Source organism: Peromyscus eremicus, chromosome 1, assembly GCF_949786415.1.
Source record: "Peromyscus eremicus chromosome 1, PerEre_H2_v1, whole genome shotgun sequence".
In the NCBI taxonomy this organism is placed as follows: domain Eukaryota; kingdom Metazoa; phylum Chordata; class Mammalia; order Rodentia; family Cricetidae; genus Peromyscus; species Peromyscus eremicus.
Window position 1 is genome coordinate 185,444,868 of NC_081416.1, and position 22,574 is coordinate 185,467,441.

At 37.6% G+C, this 22,574-nt stretch overlaps 1 pseudogene; it reads right to left on the reverse strand.

The window, feature by feature from the left end:
- Positions 1-2,616: 2,616 nt before the first annotated feature.
- The window catches only part of LOC131902656 (vomeronasal type-2 receptor 116-like), a 30,146-nt pseudogene continuing 10,188 nt past the window's right edge, over positions 2,617-22,574 (reverse strand).

The window sequence follows — 22,574 nt, forward strand, 5'->3', positions numbered from 1 at the left end:
TTTTGGGAATCTGGTGCCTGTATCCCTGGTCTATGGGCAGGCCTTTGGGAATCTGGTGCCTGTGGTGTGACACCTTGCTCAGCCTTAGTGCAGTGGGAAGGGGCTTTGACCTGCCTAGGCTCAGTGTGCTGGGCTCTGCTGACTCCCCATGGGAGACCTTAATTGAGATTTCACTCAGTATTCTAGTGTCCTTGGTACTGAAATGATCTTTGGCAATTGCCAACTGAACTAAAAGTGTGAACACATCCAAAAACCCTTTGATCTACAATAATATCCTGCCTGCAAAATAGCTAGGAAAATAGTGGCACAAAATCTGTGAGAATAAGCAACAAATATCTGATTTGACTGAATCCAACCAGACACTGCTTGAGTAACAAGAATCAAAAACTAGATAGCCCAGCTACCTACAGTAAAATCAAACGCTATTGTTCTTTTAAAAAGCAATAAAATGTTTTGTAATTGCATTGTGTTATATTCAAGATCAATGCCTTGCTCAGTTATTTTCAGGGAATCATCATTGTGCAGCAGACAGGAACAAATAGCAAACAGAAATCAACAGCCAGACATTATGGTGAGAGGAAGAAAACTAAGTTTAAAAGGCTTGCCTCCTTCATATATCTCCCTACAAGCCACAGAAAATAGCATGGAAGCATATGTAGAAAGAGGATAAGAGGCAGAGGTAATGGAGAACTGTTAAGGTCAATACATATGAGTCTATTTAAAGTATAAAATGGATTTATTAAGATTTAAATTTAAAAATATACTCACTAATTCAGAAACGAGTAAACAGCTGAAGTCATCTTCTGTTCTGTGAGAAAATGTACCTGGCCAATGGGAAAAGCCAGTAAGAAGAAGAATGTGACCCCTCTCCCTTTCCTTTTAAGAGGTTACATATGATGGCAAGAAGCACAGCCTCCTTTGAGCTGTATAGCCCAAGTTCATGGGTGGAACAAATACCATTACAGAGGACACCAAAATAAATGCCTTCTAATTAAACAGGATTGATAAATAAAAGAAAACACAGAACCTGAGGAAACAGGAACAGTGCATACATGTGTTTTTCCCCGTTGGGGTCCCAGACCTGAAAGTAGAAGTGATCACAAGCCTCATCTGTAACACCAGAAGCAATCTCCAATTGATAACCACCAGCTAATGAGAATTTACTTTCCTTCAAAGGAGTCTCAATAGGGAATCAAACTCTTTTAAGTGTAGACTGCATGCCCACGTATAGATGGGAGCACAAAATATAATCAACCTCATTTGTGGGGCCTATGTTCCATAGTATTGTGTCAGAGTTCCCCATTTTCCTCACTTCTGTAGGTTTTTCATGATATACATTTCTACTCACTTTTTAACCTACACATTGCTTGCATATATGTTATGGGTTCAAGGTAAGAATTTTTTGGGATTCCGGAATGTACAAACACATGTGCTTAATTCTCATGCCTTCTCTTGGGCTCTTTTCCTTATGTTTGCCTATTTTGACCAATTCCAATGTGTTAGATTTTCTTTATCATAGTACATATTTTATTATTCTTCCATAGAAACCTGAATTTATCCAATGAGAGATAGAAATGAGGTATATTCAGATAGGAAGCAATGTGGGGAGGATCTTGGAGGAACTTGAAGAGGCTTGCAGGAGAAACCATAATCAGGGGATAGTATATGAAGGAAAATCTATTTCAATAAATGGGAAAAAAAGAAAACCAGTGTTCCATTGTAGTGCTATGTAAATTTCACTTTACAAATTTCATTTAATTTCAATTACGTGTATGTGTGCTTTTCGAGTGTGCTCGTATGTGCACATCTGTGAGTAGGTGTTCTTGGAAGACAGAAAAGGCATCCATTGGCACTATTGGAAGAGGTGGCTATAAATTGTAAGATGCATGGATTTGATAGTGAACTCATGCCCATGAAAAAGCTATATATGATTTTAAATGCTGAGACAACTTATAATCTTTCACAATATTTGTTCCATCTATTTAACAAAACATCTTTATTTCTACTAAGTTTTACTCCTCTAACTCACAGGATGCAACAGGATTCTCTTGTCACTTCCACAAGGATTAAATTAGTTTCATAATCTGAAAACATTCATTCCCTCTACTACAACTTTCTTTGTTTTCTCTTACATTAAAAACACACAGTTGGCCGGGCGGTGGTGGCGCACGCCTTTAATCTCAGCACTTGGGAGGCAGAGGCAGGTGGATCTCTGTGAGTTCGAGGCCAGCCTGGTCTCCAAAGCGAGTTCCAGGAAAGGCGCAAAGCTACACAGAGAAACCCTGTCTCGAAAAAAACAAAAAAAACAAAAAAAAAACAGTAATTCAGTTATTAAAAGAATTGCTTAGAGTTTATTTTAAATATTACTTTGCATTAGAGAAATATAAGAACACATCCCTTATGCACTAATATCCAAGAACCAGGTCTTGTAAAATGTGTCTGAGTGGAAGATTATAGACAACAATGTACAGAAAAGTAGTATACATGATATTTCTGGGAATTATCATTAGAAGAAACAATGAGAATCACTAGCTGATGCATACATCTTGTATTATATCATAACAGGTGTCTCTGTACCATCACCACAGTTTTCAGTACCATTTATTAAATGAGTGTTCAGTAAGAGGTTTTCTCCCTTAACTTTTGAAGAGAATTTCTCTCTGGTTGGAACAAAATTATGTAGCACTTGGGGATAAAAATGCATCCCAGCAGACTGGCACTGGAGGACAAAATGGAGAAGACCTCCACTACAACCATGACCTTGCCCTTGGTGCTATGATAGACAGGGAGGAAGGTGACCCACACACTGCAAAACAATAGCATGCTGAAGGTCAGTAACTTGGCTTCATTGAACTTGTCAGGGAGATTCCTGGCCAAGAAAGCCACAAAGAAGCTCCCTAAGGCAAGGGAGCCATGGTATCCCAAGACACAGTAGAATGCAGTAACTGAGCCCTTGTTGCACACAATGATGATTTGGCCATGCTCAGAGTGTGTATCAGTGTCAATAAACGGAGGAGAAACTAGCAGCCAGATTGTGCAGAGAATAATTTGGGTGAGGGTACATATGGCACTGATGTAGCTGGGTGCCCTTGAAATCATGAAGAACCTCATCCTTCTTCCGGGGGCTGTGACTATGAAAGCCAAAAGGACAGTCACTGTTTTGGCCAACACAGTGGATATAGCCACAGTGAATACAACTCCAAATGTGATTTGTTGCAGGACACAGGTAGTTGCGTTGGGTTGGCCAATGAAGAGCAAGGAGCACAAGAAACAAAACATGAGTGAGATGAGCAATATATAACTAAGATTCCGGTTATTGGCCTTCACAATGGGAGTGTTATGGTGCTTAACAAAGATCCCAAGACCAAGAATTGTGAATGCAGTGAAGCACAAGGCCATTGAGGCAAGAGTCATCCCCAAGGGATCTTTGTAGTTCACAAAGATCACAGATTTGTGAATGCACTGGTTCTGCTCCCTGTTGGCATACTGGTCCTCTGGACACCTCACACATTTTTCCACATCTGGTGGAGAAAGAAAAGTATGATGAATGCAGCTTTAGCCATTTATTGACTGAATATTTCAATTTAGTGTGTTGAAGAAGCATTGCACTATCTGCATTTGTTTCTGAGGATGGAGTTGAAAGACATTCATTATACTCATTCATTGTCTTCATGGGAACTGAAACTAAACAATCAGTATGTTATCTAATTTACTGTGTGTTGATGATGCTATTTGTGATGTTATCAGAAAGTACAGATATATTCAGTACATGACTTAAACTGGTGAATTGACAGAGGGTAAAATCATTAACCATTATTTTGCAGAGGGTGCATTTTAAAGTCTCCAATCCCATGGTTGTAGTGCCTCCTGATGTCTTTCTGTCTGTTTTATGAATGCTGTCCTTGTAATATTTGAAGACTGTTTCTTCTAATGGGACACTTCCTGTGATATGTTTTCCAGTTTGAATTTACTACCCCAGATGCAATGATATAGAAGATATACCAAACATAATCTCTAGGGACACTTAGAATTCACACATGACATGCCAAGATCAAGTTCTCAATAAAAAAGTAGATTAATTTGACCCAGAGAACAATAGGCAGGAAATAGACAAAAATAGGAGATAGAGAATGAAGGAGAAGATGAAAGCAACAAGAGAGGGGGAAGAGGTTTTTGGGCATGAAGGACAAAGAACTGCTCTGGATAGAGAGGATACAGATGTGGCCTCTTAGAAAATGGTAGCTTATAAAGATGAAAGGGAAAACCCAGGTTAGGACAAAGTGTTTAATTTTGATTGGACAGTTTAATTAGGACAAGCACAACAGAGTTTTTGGTAGCTGAACATCAATACTTTGATAGCTGGAACTTGAGAGTCAGTCTCAGGAGGAGGAAGTGGCCAAATAAGGGAACACATATTGGTGGCTAGCTTTAGGAATGTAATAGCCTTGGTTACCATTTCTTAGAATCATGACCACAGTAGCGCTTATAAAAGAAAACATTTGATAGAGTGGCATATAGTTCAAAGGCTCAGTCCATTATCATCATGGTGGGACATGGTGCTATGCATGCAGACATAGTGCTGGAAAAGCATCTGGATATTTTTTGTCTTTGATCCATAGGCAACAGGAAGAAAACTCTCACTTGGTATGGCTCAAGCATGTAAGAGGCCTAAAAGTCTGCATCCACAATGACACAAATCCTCCAATAAGATCACACCTTCTCCAACTCGACCATGCCTTCTAATAAGGCCAATTTTTTTCAAACTATTACTGCAATGTCATAGTTTTTAGCAAGGCAAAGGGAAGGGTGAAGAAGGGCACGACTTGCTACAGCCATATTTCCATGCTCATTCTTGCTAGAGTTCCTTCATAATGAGTAAGCTGTATGTATGAGTGTGTATATATGTGTATATATGTACATGCAAAAGTAACAACAGAGCTCTAATATGAGAGTGATTGGGTTTATATAAGAAGTAGGAGGGTGAGAGTAAAAGAAGAATATTATATAAATATAATTTTTATGTTTATAAATGCAAAAAAAGTAATTAATTAAAAAATATCCCCAGTTGTGTCCTTATCTGGCAGTAGGATGGTTTGTCCCTGAGTCTTGTTCATAAGAAGCAGTAATCCACACCTGGAGGTAGAGACCTCTGTACATGCTTAGCATTAACAAGCCCTTCTTCAGCCGGGCGGTGGTGGCGCACGCCTTTAATCCCAGCACTCGGGAGGCAGAGCCAGGCGGATCTCTGTGAGTTCGAGGCCAGCCTGGGCTACCAAGTGAGTCCCAGGAAAGGCACAAAGCTACACAGAGAAACCCTGTCTCGAAAAACCAAAAAAAAAAAAAATAAAATAAATAAAAATAAAAAAACAAGCCCTTCTTCTTGATTCTATCACATTTGGGAACAGACAAACACCTTTCTTCCTCTTTCACTAATTTCCATCTATATGAGTCTCAGACTATGTGAGTGTACTCAAGTTTGAAGTAGATATTGATATAACACCATGATCACAATTAAAGAAGAACACTCAAGCAAGAGTGACAGCACAGAAGGTTTGCTTGGAGAATAATATCCCATCCATAAGTTGCAGTCTCCACCATGGAAAATTTAAGAAACTTGAGTGCAATTGCTCTGAATCATTGGATAATTGCATAGAGACATGATGTGATTCTAGGTTTCAAGTCTTTTTATCTAGAACAATACATTTATGGTCACATGTAACTCAATACTTTGCTTAGGGGAATGGAAAGTTGTCTCACTTGTGAAGAGAATACACTGCACTTGCAGAAGAACTGAGTTCAGTTTAAGGACCAATGTCGGGGTTCTCACAACTTTCTGTAACTCTAACTACAGAGGCCTTGGATGCCTCTCACATGCACATTCAATTGTGTACACGCAACCACCAATTTCACATATATGCACATAATTAAGGAAATGATAAAAATATTTTTCTTTAACTTTTGTTGTATTTCTTGTTGTAAATACCCTTTATTCTTATGTTTCATATTTAAAACAATTTCATTACAGTTTGTTTAAGTAAATTGTAGTAGGTTGTATGTGCAAGTGCATAGAGATCATAACACAACCTCTAAGAACTGGCAATACCTATCTATTACATGGGTCCTAGGGATTAACTCATCATCAGCTGTAGTAGAAAGGGATTTAACTTTTGAACTGTTTTACTGGCCATAAATGTCCTTTAAGGACTTTCATTATATAGGATGAAAGCCACCATGAGAGAAAAATCTATGTATCTGCCATTTTTGTGAAACAAACTCTAAATAAATAATCATTTGACTAACATGGACTGAGGGAGGCCAACACCATTGGTATAACTGTAACTAGTTGCTATCATAAAAAACCATTGTATCTTCTATTTTTGAATCTATTAACTGTGCTGTATATAAAAATATTGATTATAGTACTCCATATTTTCTACTTTTTTTGGCAACACTTCTCCACACTTCTCTAGATTTCAAATCACAATGATACTTTGAAGGGGGGTCTCTTGATATTGCTTGAATTTCTTTGTATCATACTGAACAACTTCTTATAATTTCACAAGAATTTATTTCTACTCGTCATTAATCTTAAAGAGACACAGGACTTATATTTGGTTTCTAGAACCCATATAACAGAGTTCAATGGATCAGAATCTCTAGTCTATACTCCATTGATTTTCTGCATATACACGGTGCTTATAAATTTATGTAGTGACACATACAGACATGTAAATATAAAATATAAATATTATTCAAAATTCATGATTGGAATCTAATCTACATATAGTTTCCAAGGAGATTAGTCACTAGTAAAGACTGTACAGAATTCCCTTACATTGTAGTTTCTTTATCAAAACTTTCTTTGAGAAAAGGCCACATGCCATGTATTTTCAATGAGTCAAAGATGTACGTCATGGCATAACATGTTACTTAAAGTGACATTGATAATGATTGTAGTTCTACAAAAACTAACTTGGGAAAGTGATATGGTTTATTTGTGCCTTTTAGAACCTTTGATCATCCCAGTGTGTTTGGGAGAAGATGATCTATGTGAAGGATTTATCTCAGAAGCAAACACTCATTTGTCTCATTAGAAACTTCATTTTCTGGGCAGGGGATGCAATCAAAACAGCAGGCTGCAATTCCCTCCTGCAAGAATTTTCTGAATCCAGGACCACAATCAGCACTGCACACAGAGGGTGGCGTCTGAGGAAAATTAGACGAACGCTGATATCAGGAGATTTACCTACTTCTTCCATAACAAAATTATGTTAGCATGTTGAAATATCAATAAGCTTATTTTATATATACCAAATGAGTGACCACATTAAACTTAGTATATTTGGTAATGCCAAATATGTAAATGTATGAAAACAATCTGAAGTAATTTGAGTAGCTTCCCAATCTTAGAAATTTAGGAATAAGAATGGGTTGATTGCTGTGGGCAAACACCATGGAGCTTGCAAATGGATTTTTCTAGTTAATTTTCACCACCTTGACAGAAAGTACATTAAGAAGTTAGAGGGAAGCTTAACTAAAATATTTCTCTCCTTCTCTCCATTGAACTAGCTGGCTGTCATATTATTTATGCATTTTATTACTTCATAATTGATGTATGAGTCCCCAGTCTACTGTGGGCAGTGCTGTCCCTAAGCAGGGCTGTAGAAGAAATTAAGCAGAGCAAAGCAGTAGACAATGTTCCTTCAGGGTCTATACTTTAGTTTAAGGGTCAGATTCCTGCCTTGTCTTCCCTTTACTGTAACCCATGAGCCTAATCAACCCTTCCTCCTCACTTTACTTATGGTCAGTGTTTAATCACAGCAACAGTGCAGTAAACTAGGATAAATGGATATTGGAAAGATGGGAAATATCTCTTCAAACCTCTGACAGCAAACATGAACTCCAATAAATAGCACTGAAAAGCGTGACAAACAGAGAGTAAAGAGAATAACAGCTATGTAGGCAGAGCCTGGTGTATTCCTGGAGACAAAGTGATGAACTGATAAGTATTGATCTGGAAAGTTTCCTGAGGTAAAAGTGCCTTACAATGGCTGCAAATATATGGGGAACTGGAATAAAAGTGAGATTGTTTAAAGTTGATTATAGGATTTCTTAAAGCTAAAAAAATAAAAATTTTATATAATCAAAATCCTGGTGATAGGGGTCTATATACTGGTTAACACAGCTGCTGATGGCCAGGTGCTCACTTTAGGTTCTTTGTTGACTATTGAGTTCTGAGTCAGAACCACAGTGTCTCCTATGCATGGGCTCTTTCATGTTCTCTACAATGTGATTAACTACAAGTATTCCTTTTTGTTGTGGTTTTTTTTTAAACAGGGTTTCACAATGTATTGTTGGTATATCTCAACTAACTATATATAGTAGGTTAACTAAGATCATACAGAGATCCTCCTCTCCTGCCTCCCGAATGCTGGAATTAAAGGTGTTTGCAACCAGTGGGCACATTTCTTCCCTTATTTCTGTATTTCATGTTTACCATTTCTTTTTGTACTTGCTTTGATATTAAGGACTATTTTGAAGATGAGTGGAGAAAATGTATCTGCTCATCCAATTTCTTTTGTATTTTTCATTAAATTATTTAACTTACCAACGACAGTTTCCCCTCTCTCCTCTTACTCAGTTCCCTCTGCATCATTCCTCTCTACTACCACATCCACTCCTCAGAAATGGTAAGGCCTTCCATGGAAGTCAAAATAGCATGGCATACCAAGTTTAAGAAGGACCAAGCTCCTCCCTCCTGCATCAAGGCTGGGTGATTAATCCCACCATAGGGAATAGGTTCCAAAAAGACAGCTCATGTGCCAGTGACAGATCTTAGTCCCACTGTTAGGGGCGACAAACAGACCAAGCTACACATTTATCACCCACATGCAGGGGTCTTAAGTAGGTCCCATGCAGGCTTTCTACCTGTTGATCTATACTGACTGAGTTCCCAAAGGTCAGCTGTCTCTGTGGGTTGCCTTGTCACGATCTAGACCCCACTTGCTCATATAATCCCTCCTCTCTCCCTCTATTCAACTGGACTCCCAGAGCAGGTCCCAGTGTTTGGCTGTGCATCTATTCATCTGCTTCCAGAGTTACTGGATGAAGTTCCTATGAAACAATTAGGGAACTCACCTTTATGATTACTGGAGAAGGCTAGTTCAGGCACCCCCTCTAGGAATCTTAGTGGGGTCATTCCTGTGGAATCCTAGGATTTTTGCTGGTACCAGGTTTCTCCCTATCCCCATAATGCCATAATTACCCCCTCTATCAAGGTATTTCTTTAATTGCTCTTCCTCTCCATCCCTCTCCCAACTGGGCCGCCTCAATTCCTCAGTCTATCCAGGAGGTTCCAGCAATTTTCCCTTCCTAGGGTGATCCATATGTCCCTCTTAGTGTCCTCCTTATTAACTAGCATCTCTGGGGCTGTGGAGTGTAGCCTAGTTATCATTTGCTTTCTATCTTATGTCCAGTTTATGAGTGAGCACATACCATGATTCTATATCTAGGTCTTGGTTAACTCACTCAGGATGATGGCCTTCATCCAAAGAATGGATAAAAGAAATGTGATACATTTACACAATTGAGTATTACTCAGCTGCAAAAGAACAATTACTTCATGAAATTTGAAGGCAGGTGGATGGAACTAGAAAAAATCATCACTGTCCAATTTTTGCTCATTTCTTTTGAAGCAGTGTCTCTATATGCAACCCTAGCTCACTTGGACTCACTATGTACACCACAGTCGCCATAAACTGAGAAGGTTTTGCCTGCCTCTGATCTAAGAGTTTGATTACAGATATGTACCACCACATACACCTGAGCTCACTGGGACTTTAATGGAAATTCTTTGAGTTTCCCTTCCTGCAGTACAATGTTGTCAATAAGATTGCCATAGAAAAAACTTTTAATGGGATCAGGCTGGGAAAAATTATTAATTAATAAAAAAAAAAAAACTTTAATAAGTCAAGATGTGTTCCTTCTGTTGTGTTAGGTTTTTGTTTTTGTTTTTGTTTTTACTTTAACATCTTAATGGATGCTGGACTTTGTTAAGAGCACTTTCTGCACATATTTGGATTATCATGTAGTCCTATGCTTGAATCTATTTATGTGCCCCATTTACTTAACTGACCTGCATATGCTGAACCATCCCTGTATCCCTGGAATGAAGCTATGTTTGTCACAGGGACAGAACTTTCTGTTGTGTTGTTGATTTATATTAGTCAGTGTTTATTTGAGAATTTTTCCACCATGTCCATCAAAGTGTTTAGTCTCTCATTTACTTTATTATGTTCCACTTCCTCAAAATTCTTTCCCTCCATATTTACTGAAGTGGTCTCTCTACATTTGTAAGTGAGGTTTGTTTTTAGAAGAACAAATGGATGTTGGTTTACAAAACAATCTTGTTTGTGTATTATGCTTAGAGAATGTGAAGCTTGACATGGAATTGTTATTGATAATTATTTGCTAATTATTGTCCATTTTTGTTATTGCAATATTTGATACAGTATATAACACTTGTTTTTCTAACTTGTGTTTAATGCTTGCTGTCTTTCTCTTCTTTGACCACACATATTTACCTTACTTTTCAGTGTGTAGGAGCTCTTCCGGTGTCTTCCATAGAAATGTTAGAGTGGTTATGAATTCCTATAACTCATATACATCACTGAACATTGGTCTGTCTAGGTATTTGTTAGGGTCCTTAAAGAACTTACAGAATGAATCTGTCTCTGTCTCTCTGTCTCCCGCACTCTGTTTCTCTGACTTTCTCTCTCATATATATGTACGGATGGATTCACACAATTTATTAGAATGTCTTCTAGGATGTGGTCTAGCTAATCTAGCAATCACTAGGTATAAACGGCAATCCAAAAATGTAGAATCTTCTCATTCTATGATGTGTTATGTGTCAGTTGATCTTCAGGAAACACTGATGTACCGTAGACGTAGGTTCTAATGCCAGTGAAGAAACGGACTTGCTAGCAAGGTGAGGGAAAGCAGACAAAGAACACGTTTCCTTTTTCAGTGTCCCTATATAGGCTTCCAGCACAGATTGTGATTTTCAAAATCAAATGATGTAATTCAAAGTTGTGTCTTCCCAGCTTAAGATCCAGATAAAAGTTGTGTCTTTTCCCCGGTTAAAATATGTCAATTAAAGTCATGACTTCCTTCTCTTTCTTTCTTTCTCTTTTGGGGGGGTTTGTTTTAGCGACATGGTTTGCTTTGTAGCCCTGGCAGTCCTGGAACTCCCTCTGTAGAAGAGGCTGGCCTAGAACACAAAGATCCCTCTGCCTCTGACTCTCAAGTAAAGGCATGTACGACCAACACCTGCTATCAGGCATATCTCCCTATCTCAAAGATCTGGGTAACAAATGGATCTTCCTACTTCATGTTAAGTGAAAATATCTCTCAAATATGCCCTCCATTTTGGGGTTTTGATAAATTCCAGATGTACTCAAGTTTTATCCATGAAGAGTCCTCACAGCTTCCTTTGACTATAAATAACTTTGTTGGGTACAGTAACTGGGTTTGACAGTTATATCTCTAACTACTTGCATTGCATCACTGTTACTCTCCCATTTTAAGAGAGTTCATGAAGGAATTTGCTGTTATTAAGAAGGGGCCTTTCTATGAAATGGGTTTCTCTCTTTGAAGCCTTCAATTTGTTTTCTTTATATGTATAAATCATATATTAAGTAAGATATGTGACAGGAAGGTTCTTTTCTGATATTAAGTGTCCTGTCTCAAGATGCTCATATATCTACCATTTATAAATTTCCAAAGCCATTTCTTTTACTACCAACAACACTTCCTCCCCACACAGATAACGAAAACAGGCACACTCTTGTTTGTTTGATAGAACTATGAAAGAACTAATGGGACCAATAAATGTTCCTCTAATGTGTAATTTTTTTACAGAACATGCATCAAGGCTGGAGAATTGGTTCAACTGTCTATAAAAATTACTGCTCATATACAGGGTTTAAGTTTGACTTTCAGCATCCACTGTGAGGCACTAAGCTCTCTCCACATCCCAGAGATCCAAGTCATTGTTTTGGCATCTATATGCACTACAAATACCAGGGTTGCACAGACATACTTGCAGATAAGAACCCATAGACATTTAAAAGAAAAAAAGAAAGAAAGAAAAAACAAAATTATAATTCATAGGGTATCCAAATGGGCCATGAAAACACTATCTTCATATTTGGTTAGAGATTTTGGCAATTTAGGACCTGTTAGTAAAAAGGCTTAAGGTAAATTATTTAATAATAATTAATGGTTTGTGTGTGTTTACTTTATTCCTCCTTATATTTATCCTCATGGTTCAGCATATATGTCAAAGGTTCAGCAGTAAAAATTACAAGCACTGTGTAGTAATCAGAATAGTATCAAGAGGACATTGCTCACTTTACTGGAAATAATATAATACAGTGGTAACTATTAATTTTCTTTTTGTAATAAAAACAAGAAACATGTTCTGGAATGATAAAAAAAAAAAATCACTGTATGCATGGTGTGCATGTCGGAGACCCTTGAAGAATTAACAAAATGTCACATCAAAAACTGAAAAGAAGAAACATAAACTAGGAGGCTAGAAAATGCTTCTTAGTGGAGACAGTCTAGTTCATTTCACCAGTTAAAAGGCAGCACAAATGGACCCACTTGAAAGTGTTACTGCTGTGCGACAGAAATGATTATAGTTAGGTCAGACCCACCTGTCTACTTCCTGTGGACCACTCTATCACATCATCATATAAATGGAGCTGATGACCAATTGGAGAATATGGACTAAACTCTCCTATCTTCACCTTAAACCTAAATCTATTTGGGAAATTCCAAATCTGGAGAATGTCATACTCTGCTTGCAGGTTTTCTCTGGTTCATATTCACTTTTTCTCCAACAGGATTAGTGAAGTGAGTCTTCCTCAGATAGGAGTGCAGCTGAAAGAGAGGCAGCATTCTATATTGTGTGTGCCCTTCCTTGATGTCAGAAAACATATGCTGATTTCTTCTTAAAAGCAATGTTAATGAAGTTGTCCAGGGGAGAAATACAATAAAAGTAAGTGGATAAATAAAAGTATTATAACATTCCTAGTATTTAAGTTCTTTCAGAGGAAACTACCAAACAGAAACACAGACATATATGCAGACACAAAACATTGGTGAGAAAAATGCGCACATACAGAGTGAGAGAGAGACACACACACACACACAGAGACTCACATCCATTCAGAAAAACATATATAATACAAATACATACAATATGCACACACATACGTATGTCAGATACACACATCAAAATGCAATCAGAAACAGACAGCCATACTAACCCAAACAGACACACAGAAACAGAAACCTGAAAAACACAGAGGCTCACACATAAATGCACAATTATAGACAAATACACACTGGGAAACATACACATATTGAAACCCCTACACAGAAAAACATTGACATATACAAATTTATTCTCACAATCAAAGACAGAATGACACACACACACACACAGACACACAGAAACACAGATATTCATATGTGCAAGCACATACACAAAACACACAGTACTGTCATATATACACATATACTGAAAAACACACAGGAAGATATACACAGAAAGGAACACACATACACAAAGACATTGACAGAAAACAAATGTATGCTGAGTGTAGCTAGAGTTTTCCTGCCTGGCCCACATTCAGGACAAATCTCTCTCACCTGCCAGTCCCACAGCCGCTCAGACCCGACCAAGTAAACACAGAGACTTCTATTGTTTACAAACTGTATGGCCATGGCAGGCTTCTCGCTAACTGTTCTTACAACTTAAATTAATCCATTTCCATTAATCTATAACTTTCCACATGGCTCATGGCTTACCGGCATCTTCACATGATGTTTGTCACAATGGCAGCTGGCAGTGTCTCTCTGACTCAGCCTTCCACTTCCCAGCTTTATTCTCCTCCTTGTCCTGCCTACACTTCCTGCCTAGCCAATGGCCAATCAGTGTTTTATTTATTGACTAATCAGCAACACATTTGCCATACAGAACATCCCTCAGCACTTTCCCTTTTTTTTTCCAAAAAGGAAGATTTTAACCTTAAAGTAAAATTACATATAATTTGGGAATTTGGGCGTAGCTTCTCTTACTACTTCCTGCTGGAGGGGGGTGCTGTATCTTATGGGGACACAAAGAAAATTTTAGGATCATGGAGTAGTCCGTGAGGGTGTATCATCTGAGCCAGGTGCCTTGAAACCGTTCTGGATGTTGGATCGTCTGGGCCATGGTGTCATCAGAGACCTTTCAGGGGGTCTTGGCTGATCAAACCTCATGTATCTTATTCTTGAACAAATCCATAGCCTCTGGCTTTCTGTGGAAACAAAAGAGACTCTTTTCCAAAGCAACATAACCTTATATCCAAATTTTGAAGTCAAGGTATCTTTAAAGTATACATATTGGTTTAACTCAGCTTCCTTTACAATCAAATATTTCTCTGCAGTTAAGAATCCCAAAGACAACACTATCCAGATTGTCTGTGTAATATTCATCTTTACGTGCCTTATTTTTTATATTAATTTTGCTGTCTCTTTAAAGACTTTATTTTTTAAAACTATGTATTTGTTTATATAACTGTATATATCTCCTTTTTTGCTCTTTCAAGCCTACATATATTTTACACACCTTGTAAACTATTACATCAGAATCTGTCTTATTGTGAATCTATTGCTTTAAACTGCAGCAGCTCTGGCTGCTGACTCCACCTACCTCAGCTTCCCAACATGGTGGTGGTACTTTACCACCAGCTCTGGGAGCTATCGTGGGTCTATGCTTTTAGCCAAGCAGCGTATAGCCCAGAAACCTCTTTTTTTATTTTGTACTATCAAAGTCTAAATCCACCATGCAGCTTAATGTGCCACTTGCAGAGGCCTCATTCCTGCCATAGTGCAGGTCAAGCGCGCACACCAGGAACCCACCAGTAGCTCAAACCAGCAGCTGCCGCTCATTTGAGAGAGACAATTAGGAACTGTTTTTAGCTCCGTTTTAGAATCTTTTTTCTCAGTTTTTAGGTGGAAACTCTTGCCACCACGTTGGACTCCATTTGTAGCTTAAGTTTTCCTGTCTGGCCCACAGTCAGGACAAATCTCTATCACCTTCCAGTCCCACAGCCCATATGCAGATAGGCAGAAACACAATATACACAGCAACCCAGATAAACACAGATACACAGAAAATAAGAACATGCTCCCATACACAGTGAGAACCAATCATTCACTCACATGGACACATGTATGTTCTGAAATAAATAACACCACCACTGTTTCCTGTGTAATTACTCACAGAGTGCCAAAGGAGGTCCCTTGAGCCTACAGTAGGGTACAATCAGTTGAGAACACTTCTGAAAAACATCTCAATACACTGATTACCATATATTTGACAACTGATGAACAAGGGTTCATCTTCTCCTCATGGAGAGGATTAATGAGGAAAGACCATTATGTTTCCAGTATTAGAAGAGGTGAAATGATATTCAGGTGTTCTGTAACATGTTCACTGATATTCCTTGATAAATTGTGTCCTCCACTCCATTGCATTTGCATTAAGATTTATATCAGACTCTGGCTTTAAGTCCATACAAGGAAAAATTTTCAGAAATATTTCTAGTTGATTAATATTTGCTAATCCAGTAAATTAGGGCATCTGACAGACTCTTACAGGCTATGGTATTGATAACACATAATTTCATCTAATAGAAGAAACACTACCTTCAAGCAGTTACCGTACTGTTCATTTCCATTATGCACATGTTGAAGAAGCATCTCATGGACAGCATGGGCTGCAGTATACACAGCATTATATACGTCATAACTTTCATCACTAAAAGCCATGTCAAAAGTCTGTCCCATTAGCCATTGTAATGAGGCATTGGATGAACAATTCTTCAGTGTCTTACACTTGGAAGCTGAGACTTCACAGTTAAAGTTCATCCATCCTAGCCTTGCGAGGTAATCATCTGTGTATTTCAGAGGGTTCAATGTCTGGACAAAAGTTTTAAAACCAGAAATCTCAGAATGATGGTGTGCAAAAGCTAGTGTCCCATGGGATGAGCCAACTGTGGAGACTCTCTTACTTGTAGTGACATCCCACTGTGAAGTGGTCACCCATATTCTCTGTATACCTAGGGATTCCCACATTCTAAAGCTCACAGCTAGAGTACTGTCTGTGTCACCATAAATGATAACTACATTTGCAGATGATGTTATGATTTGGTTAATACATTTCATCTCTTGACATGTATAAATACATATTGACTGGGATTATGTTCACAAAGACAAAGCAGACTGCATTTCTTTCCATCTCTGTCCTCAAATATAAGAGAAATGTGGTACGCTGATCACTGTCAGAAATGCTCATTGCAATCCAGTTCCAGTTGAAGTGAAGCATCAAAGAGACCATTGCCAGGGGTAGAGCTGTGTCGTTGGTGGCCATCTGATATAGATAGGGAAATTTTTCATGATCACTCAGGATGGTGTGGAAAGATCCATAGGTAAGTTGAAGGATCTAGGACACAAGGAGCAGCATGAGGTAATATGCACTTCTAAGAACTTAGAAACACACATTTCAGCAAAGAATTCTATAAAAAAAAAAAACAACCTCCTACCTATTATTTTTCCCCTCATCACAACTTCAAAAAAGGAAATGAAGCTGAATCAAATCTCTGGATAGTATCTTGAACCACACTGTTTCACGTAATTCCACACACTCTTCTTAGCATCTTGGTATTGTACCAACAGAGACACAATTTCTTGCAAACCTACACCAGAAAAATCTCACCTGTTGAGATCTGTAGGGATCTAGCAATGTCCCAATCATCGCAGATGTTTCCCAGTTTGGTCCTGTCAGTACCATTATACACATAATCTCTTCATTACAATCATAATTGGGGGGAGTGTATTGATTTTCTTCAGATAAAGGTATGAAACTGCATAATTTTGACAGTCTTACAACCACCTTTGGGCCAATGAAATACTAATGACATATTTGGCAAAAGATCAGGGTTCCTATTGACTTCATCCATGGAAAAAGTTAAGGCCAAAGGAAACTGGTTGTTTTCAGTTGATGTTCTGTAAGAAGGTATAATATTTATTATGGACAAAGATCTAAAGATAATCCTTTGTGGTAAATAGAAGAGGCATCCTGAACTGGATGGTATTCCCAACCAGCCCCAAATACTGAAACAACTGCCCTGTGCTGTGAAGGTAGAATGGCATAATAAGCTGGATGTGGTGATATTTTATTGTGCTAAAATGTGGTAATATTTTATTTGTATGTTAACAAAGTTTGCCTGCAGATCAGAGAAAATATCAAGCCATTATAAGTAAACACAAAAGTCAGGCAGTGGTAGCACATGCTTAATCTGATCACTTGGCAGACAGGTTCTCTCCATGTTCAAAGGCCATACTAGGGAACAGAATCAAGCATGGTGACACATGCCTTTAATACCAGTACCAACCATACAGACATGGAGGTCTGAACAGACAGGCAGTGACAAGGAAGCAACATAACTGGGCTAAGAGCCAATAAGAGGGCAGAACAGCAAGGCAATAAAGGCACAGCTAGACAGGAAGTAGAACACAATTTGGAAGCTGTGACATAGTGAGGTAAGGTTAGCTTGCGGCCCTTCCTATTTCCCTGATCTCTAAGGCTTTCACCACTATATTTGGCTCCATATTTTGTACTTAATAAGCCTGCTTAAGAATTCAGCTACATTTGATGACCAACTGTGGGGCAGGAATTCAAAAAACAGCAACTTGGCTGTGACTTTGCAGGTCCCACCTTGGCCAGATCAGGTTGACAGAGCTGCAAGGGGACAGAGCTGCAAGTGTCTGGACTGCTTGTGGGGAGAGTCTATTAATTATTTAGGATATAAAATAGGTCTACAAAAATTAAGACCACAGAAGGTACAAATTAGGAGAGATCGATTGTGGACTCTTAATATCTTTCAAAGATTATTTGGAAATATTTCTCATCTATGAACTCTTGCTGGGGTAAAAAATGATGAACTGAGTAATTTGTTCAGAACATTAGAAGGTGACAAGGACTTAAGTAGTCCAAGAGAATTATCAGCTGAACCTGAGAGAGTTGGCCTTGGTGGAAAAGAAAGTACAGGAAGGACATGTGGATCTTGTAGATCCAAAGCTTGATTGCATTTTAGTTATTTTACTCTCTAAGCATTCTCCTACAGGAATTTTAATGCTGAGGAAAGATATATTGGAATGGATATTTCTACCGAATATACTGAATAAAAATTTAAAACCTTATGTGGAAAGATCTCTGACTTGAGTTTAAAAGGAAAATTGAGACTTCATCAATTAGCAGGAATAGTCACGGCAAAAATAGACTTACCTTTAACTAAGGAGAACATTGGCAAATCATGGGCAGAAAGTGAACCTTGATAAAGAGCCTCCAATATTTTTGGGAGAGATTAAGATTAAATATCCCAAAAGTGATAGAATTCAACTTATAAAGACAGCTGATTGGATTTTGTCTCACATAGTATGGGAAATACCCATATATGGAGCTAGTACATTTTGTACAAATGCAAATAAACAAGGAAACCTCACATTTCAAAGAATGCAAACCTATCATATACAGTCCACACATTCTTCCTTTACTAAATAGAGAATAAAGAACTGGACTTTGAAATTAAAGGCCAGTGATTATAAATATATGTAAGTGAAGTGTGGAGAAACAGGAAGACTTAAGATGTTCACAAGGGTCAAGTCTCCTACTTCCACTTTTGAAGCATCTTTGGAAGGCATAGTATGATCACATGAAGAGCATCTAAAATAGTAACTGCATATCTACGTGAAAACTTTCTGAGACTAGGTATGCCACAAATATTAGTTGCCCTAGCATATGCATTAAGACCTATACACTAATGAAAGGACCATCAGCTGACTCTACTCTATGGCTATTACTTATACCCACTTAGAATGATTCTAATTGATATAGAATGTGGTTTCATTTGACTAGTCATCACCTGCTCCTGTGCTATAGAAACTGTGAAGAGGAGAGCTATATGTGATGGAACAAGGTAGAGTCCTTTCTTAACTCAGCTCCAGCCTTGTAAGTTAAAGTTGTAACTAGAGAAAAACACAACACTCTCTGGACAAATTAAAATTAGAAAAGTAGCATTGAGTCCGTAAAATAATTTTGGGTGTTTGTTGATGTGGTGGGTTGGGAAAATGGGAGAGAAGATTCAAAGCTTTGTGCTGATCCTCTTCCTCTAGCCCTCATGAAATAATCATGATGATATTTCATAGAATATATAAAGGAACTTATGTATATTCAAAACGTTTTTGAAATAATCTTTTTTCAATGGCCACTGCATTGCTGCAAGGGAGAAGACACAACCTGTCACCAAGTCTACATCCTTGTCTTCCTTCTGCTTTCTTCTCCAGGAGCATCCACGATGAATGAAACTGGACACAAGAAGTGGAATGCTCACAAACAAGAAGAGGAAAGCCAAAGTGAACATATTTGTCCAGCTGTATGGCTGAGCAGTATCCATTGTGACCAGCCATGCAGATAAGCACATATATCAACAGCCATGCATCCCCATCTGCTTTTATTTCTGTGGACAAAGAAGAGATACTTGTGCATTCATGATTCTTTTTGTCTTTGATGGTGTTTCTTCACTCCTTGTGAAATCTCTGACACTTTCTACTCTGTGGCTCTGCATCTGATATCTGCAGTCCATGTGATGAAATTTGCTTGATACATATATAGGAGGAGAGTTCAGGTAGATTTATTTCCACTCATCTACAACATTTCTATTCATGCTACAACAATGACAGGTACAGAATATTTACCAAATCCTGTGCTTCCATTGTCTTGAGATCCAGTAATCAGTGCACATACAGAAATGTCCTGAATTCTGCTTTTCCAAAACTATCCAGCTCCTAATAGAACCGCAGATTATTTACATGCTAAATGTTGATTTTTAAATATTCAACAAGATCCAGAGAGAATACTAGACCACTGTTCTTCATTTCATATACTATGTATGATATATCACTTCTCCTCCCAACCAATCATTATTAATTAAAAGACAAGCTGAATATTTGATTTCTAAAACATGATATTCCTCCATGATCCTCATTTCACATAGATCAATACATTGTGATGATGCATTTCTTTTGGTTTATCTACATTTCCTGCATTTTCTTGCCCATTTTACAATCCAATAGTGGCTGGAAAGAAGACTTTTTTAAATATCTTAGAAGCAATTAGAAACTGTGATATGGCCTTCTTATACCATTTTCCTAGTCATCTATTTAGTTTGTATTCTAGAACATGTAATGCCAGTGTGAGAGTGTTCCAATGAGTATGGAATGACGAGCCTCTTTTAGTGAATTTGTAATGCAGAGAAAGTAGGAATATATTTGGCAACTCTTTGCCTTGCGTCATGATAGGCCAGTGTGAGAATGTTCTGATGAGCCTCTTTCAGTGCATATGGACTTCTGAGAAAGTAGGTATATATGGACAAAGCTTTTCTGTGGATGTGATATGTCTTGTTTAGTATTTGAGGTGGGGCACACAGGACTACTGTTCTCCCTTAGATTTTACTGTACATTTAAAAAGAAACATTTAAAATGTACATGACCTCTGGTCCTGTGATGAGATAATGCTTAAGATGTGGATATAGAGGAATGTGAAAGGAAGATTCTGTCATATGAAGATAGAAAAAAATTCACGTTTCTCACACAGTGAAAATGAAAATTCCAGTGGACCAGACTCAAGATGGTATCCAGATGATTTTTTTGTATAATAATTATTTTTAATTAACACACAGTATAAGTGGTATTATTATGGGAATTAACACGTGTTTGTTGTTGGTATTTTACCCTCTGTCACCTACTCATTATACTCATATAACTACTGATTTAATTTCTTAGTTCAAACACCTTCATTATCACTTTACGATGTTTGTGTGCTTGTTTAATTTATGAGACCTGTGTGATGTTTTCTTCCTGCTGCCTTCACATAGTATGCCAGTCCCAATTCCTTCAGGCCTATTGTTCTCAAATAAAGCCTCTCCTACTTTCTTCATGTAAAAAGGTATATATATATATATATATATATATATATATACATATATATATATATATATATCCATGCACTCTCAGACACACACAAACACACACACACACACACACACACACACACACACACACACATACATACACACAGTGACATGCTATGAAATCTAGAGTCTGTGAAAAATCTGAATTTCCAAAGTCTGTCTCTTTACTTAACATGACATTCTACTCCATCCCCAATTCCTGCTAATGACATCATTTACTCTTACTGTTTGTGTTTGACTTGATTATTTGTATATAAATCATGTGAAACTTTCATCTGAATTTGAATATGCCTAAGAGCATTCTGTACCCAGTTATCATATTTGTTTAATTTCATCACTGGTTTCAATCATTTCTAAATTGCATACAAGCTATGTATTTAAACTTTTCTAAAACCAATGTATATGGTACAGTTAAAAATCACTTGGCCAGATGGTACTGGCACATGTTTTTAATCCCAGCACTCTGGAGGCAGAAGCAAGTGGATCTCTGTGAGCTCTAGGCCAGCCTGCTCTACAGAGGGAATTGGAGGACACCCAGGAGTGTTACACAAAGAAACCCTCTATTGAAAAGGAAAAAAGAAATCACTGTGTGTATATTTAACTGTGGTAATTAGTGAAATGAAACTTTCAAAGTTTGAAAAATGCATTGTAAATAGCAATAATGAGTCTTTGTTTATACGAAATAAAAACAAAAATTTTATAGGAAGTCATTCCTTTATTTCCTCTTCTGTTGAGGGGCATCAAGGTTGATTCCATATATTGGAAATTCTGAATGATGTTGAAATAAACATAAGCAGAAAATGTCTATGTGCTATTCTGAATTATCTATTTTCACAAAATCCCATAGGGATTCTGGATGGACCTTAAGGCACTGCTGCATTTACTGACTGAATTAGATGTATGTGTTTATCACAATGGGGACCTTAGTTTCTACTCATACTAAAAACAATGATGGGAATTCCCACAACTCCTACATGCTCATTAATTTATTTGATCATGTTTTAGCTATTCATTCTCACTGTGAAGTTGTACTCCTGAGTGAGATATAGTTATCCTTTTTGCAGTTTAAACCTTTGACTGTACTTTCACACTCATGTTGTTTTACGTAATTAAAAAATGGAAGTAAACAGTTATGAAGAAGTCAGCATGACAATTTTTAATTTTGGTCATTTACTTACCATAAACTGCATTCATCATGTTGAATTAAGTCCTTTACATGCCTACCCTGTTCAGAACTTTTATGAAGTAGTGTTTGATTTTTTCATCTAATGAGATGACCATTTTTTTTCATTTGTTTATATGTTTGATAGCTTAATTGATTTCCATATATTGAACCATTCTTGCATCTCTGGGATGATCATTTTGATGAGATATTGGACTAGGCTTAAAAGTATTTTATTGAATATTTCTGCGTTGATGTACACC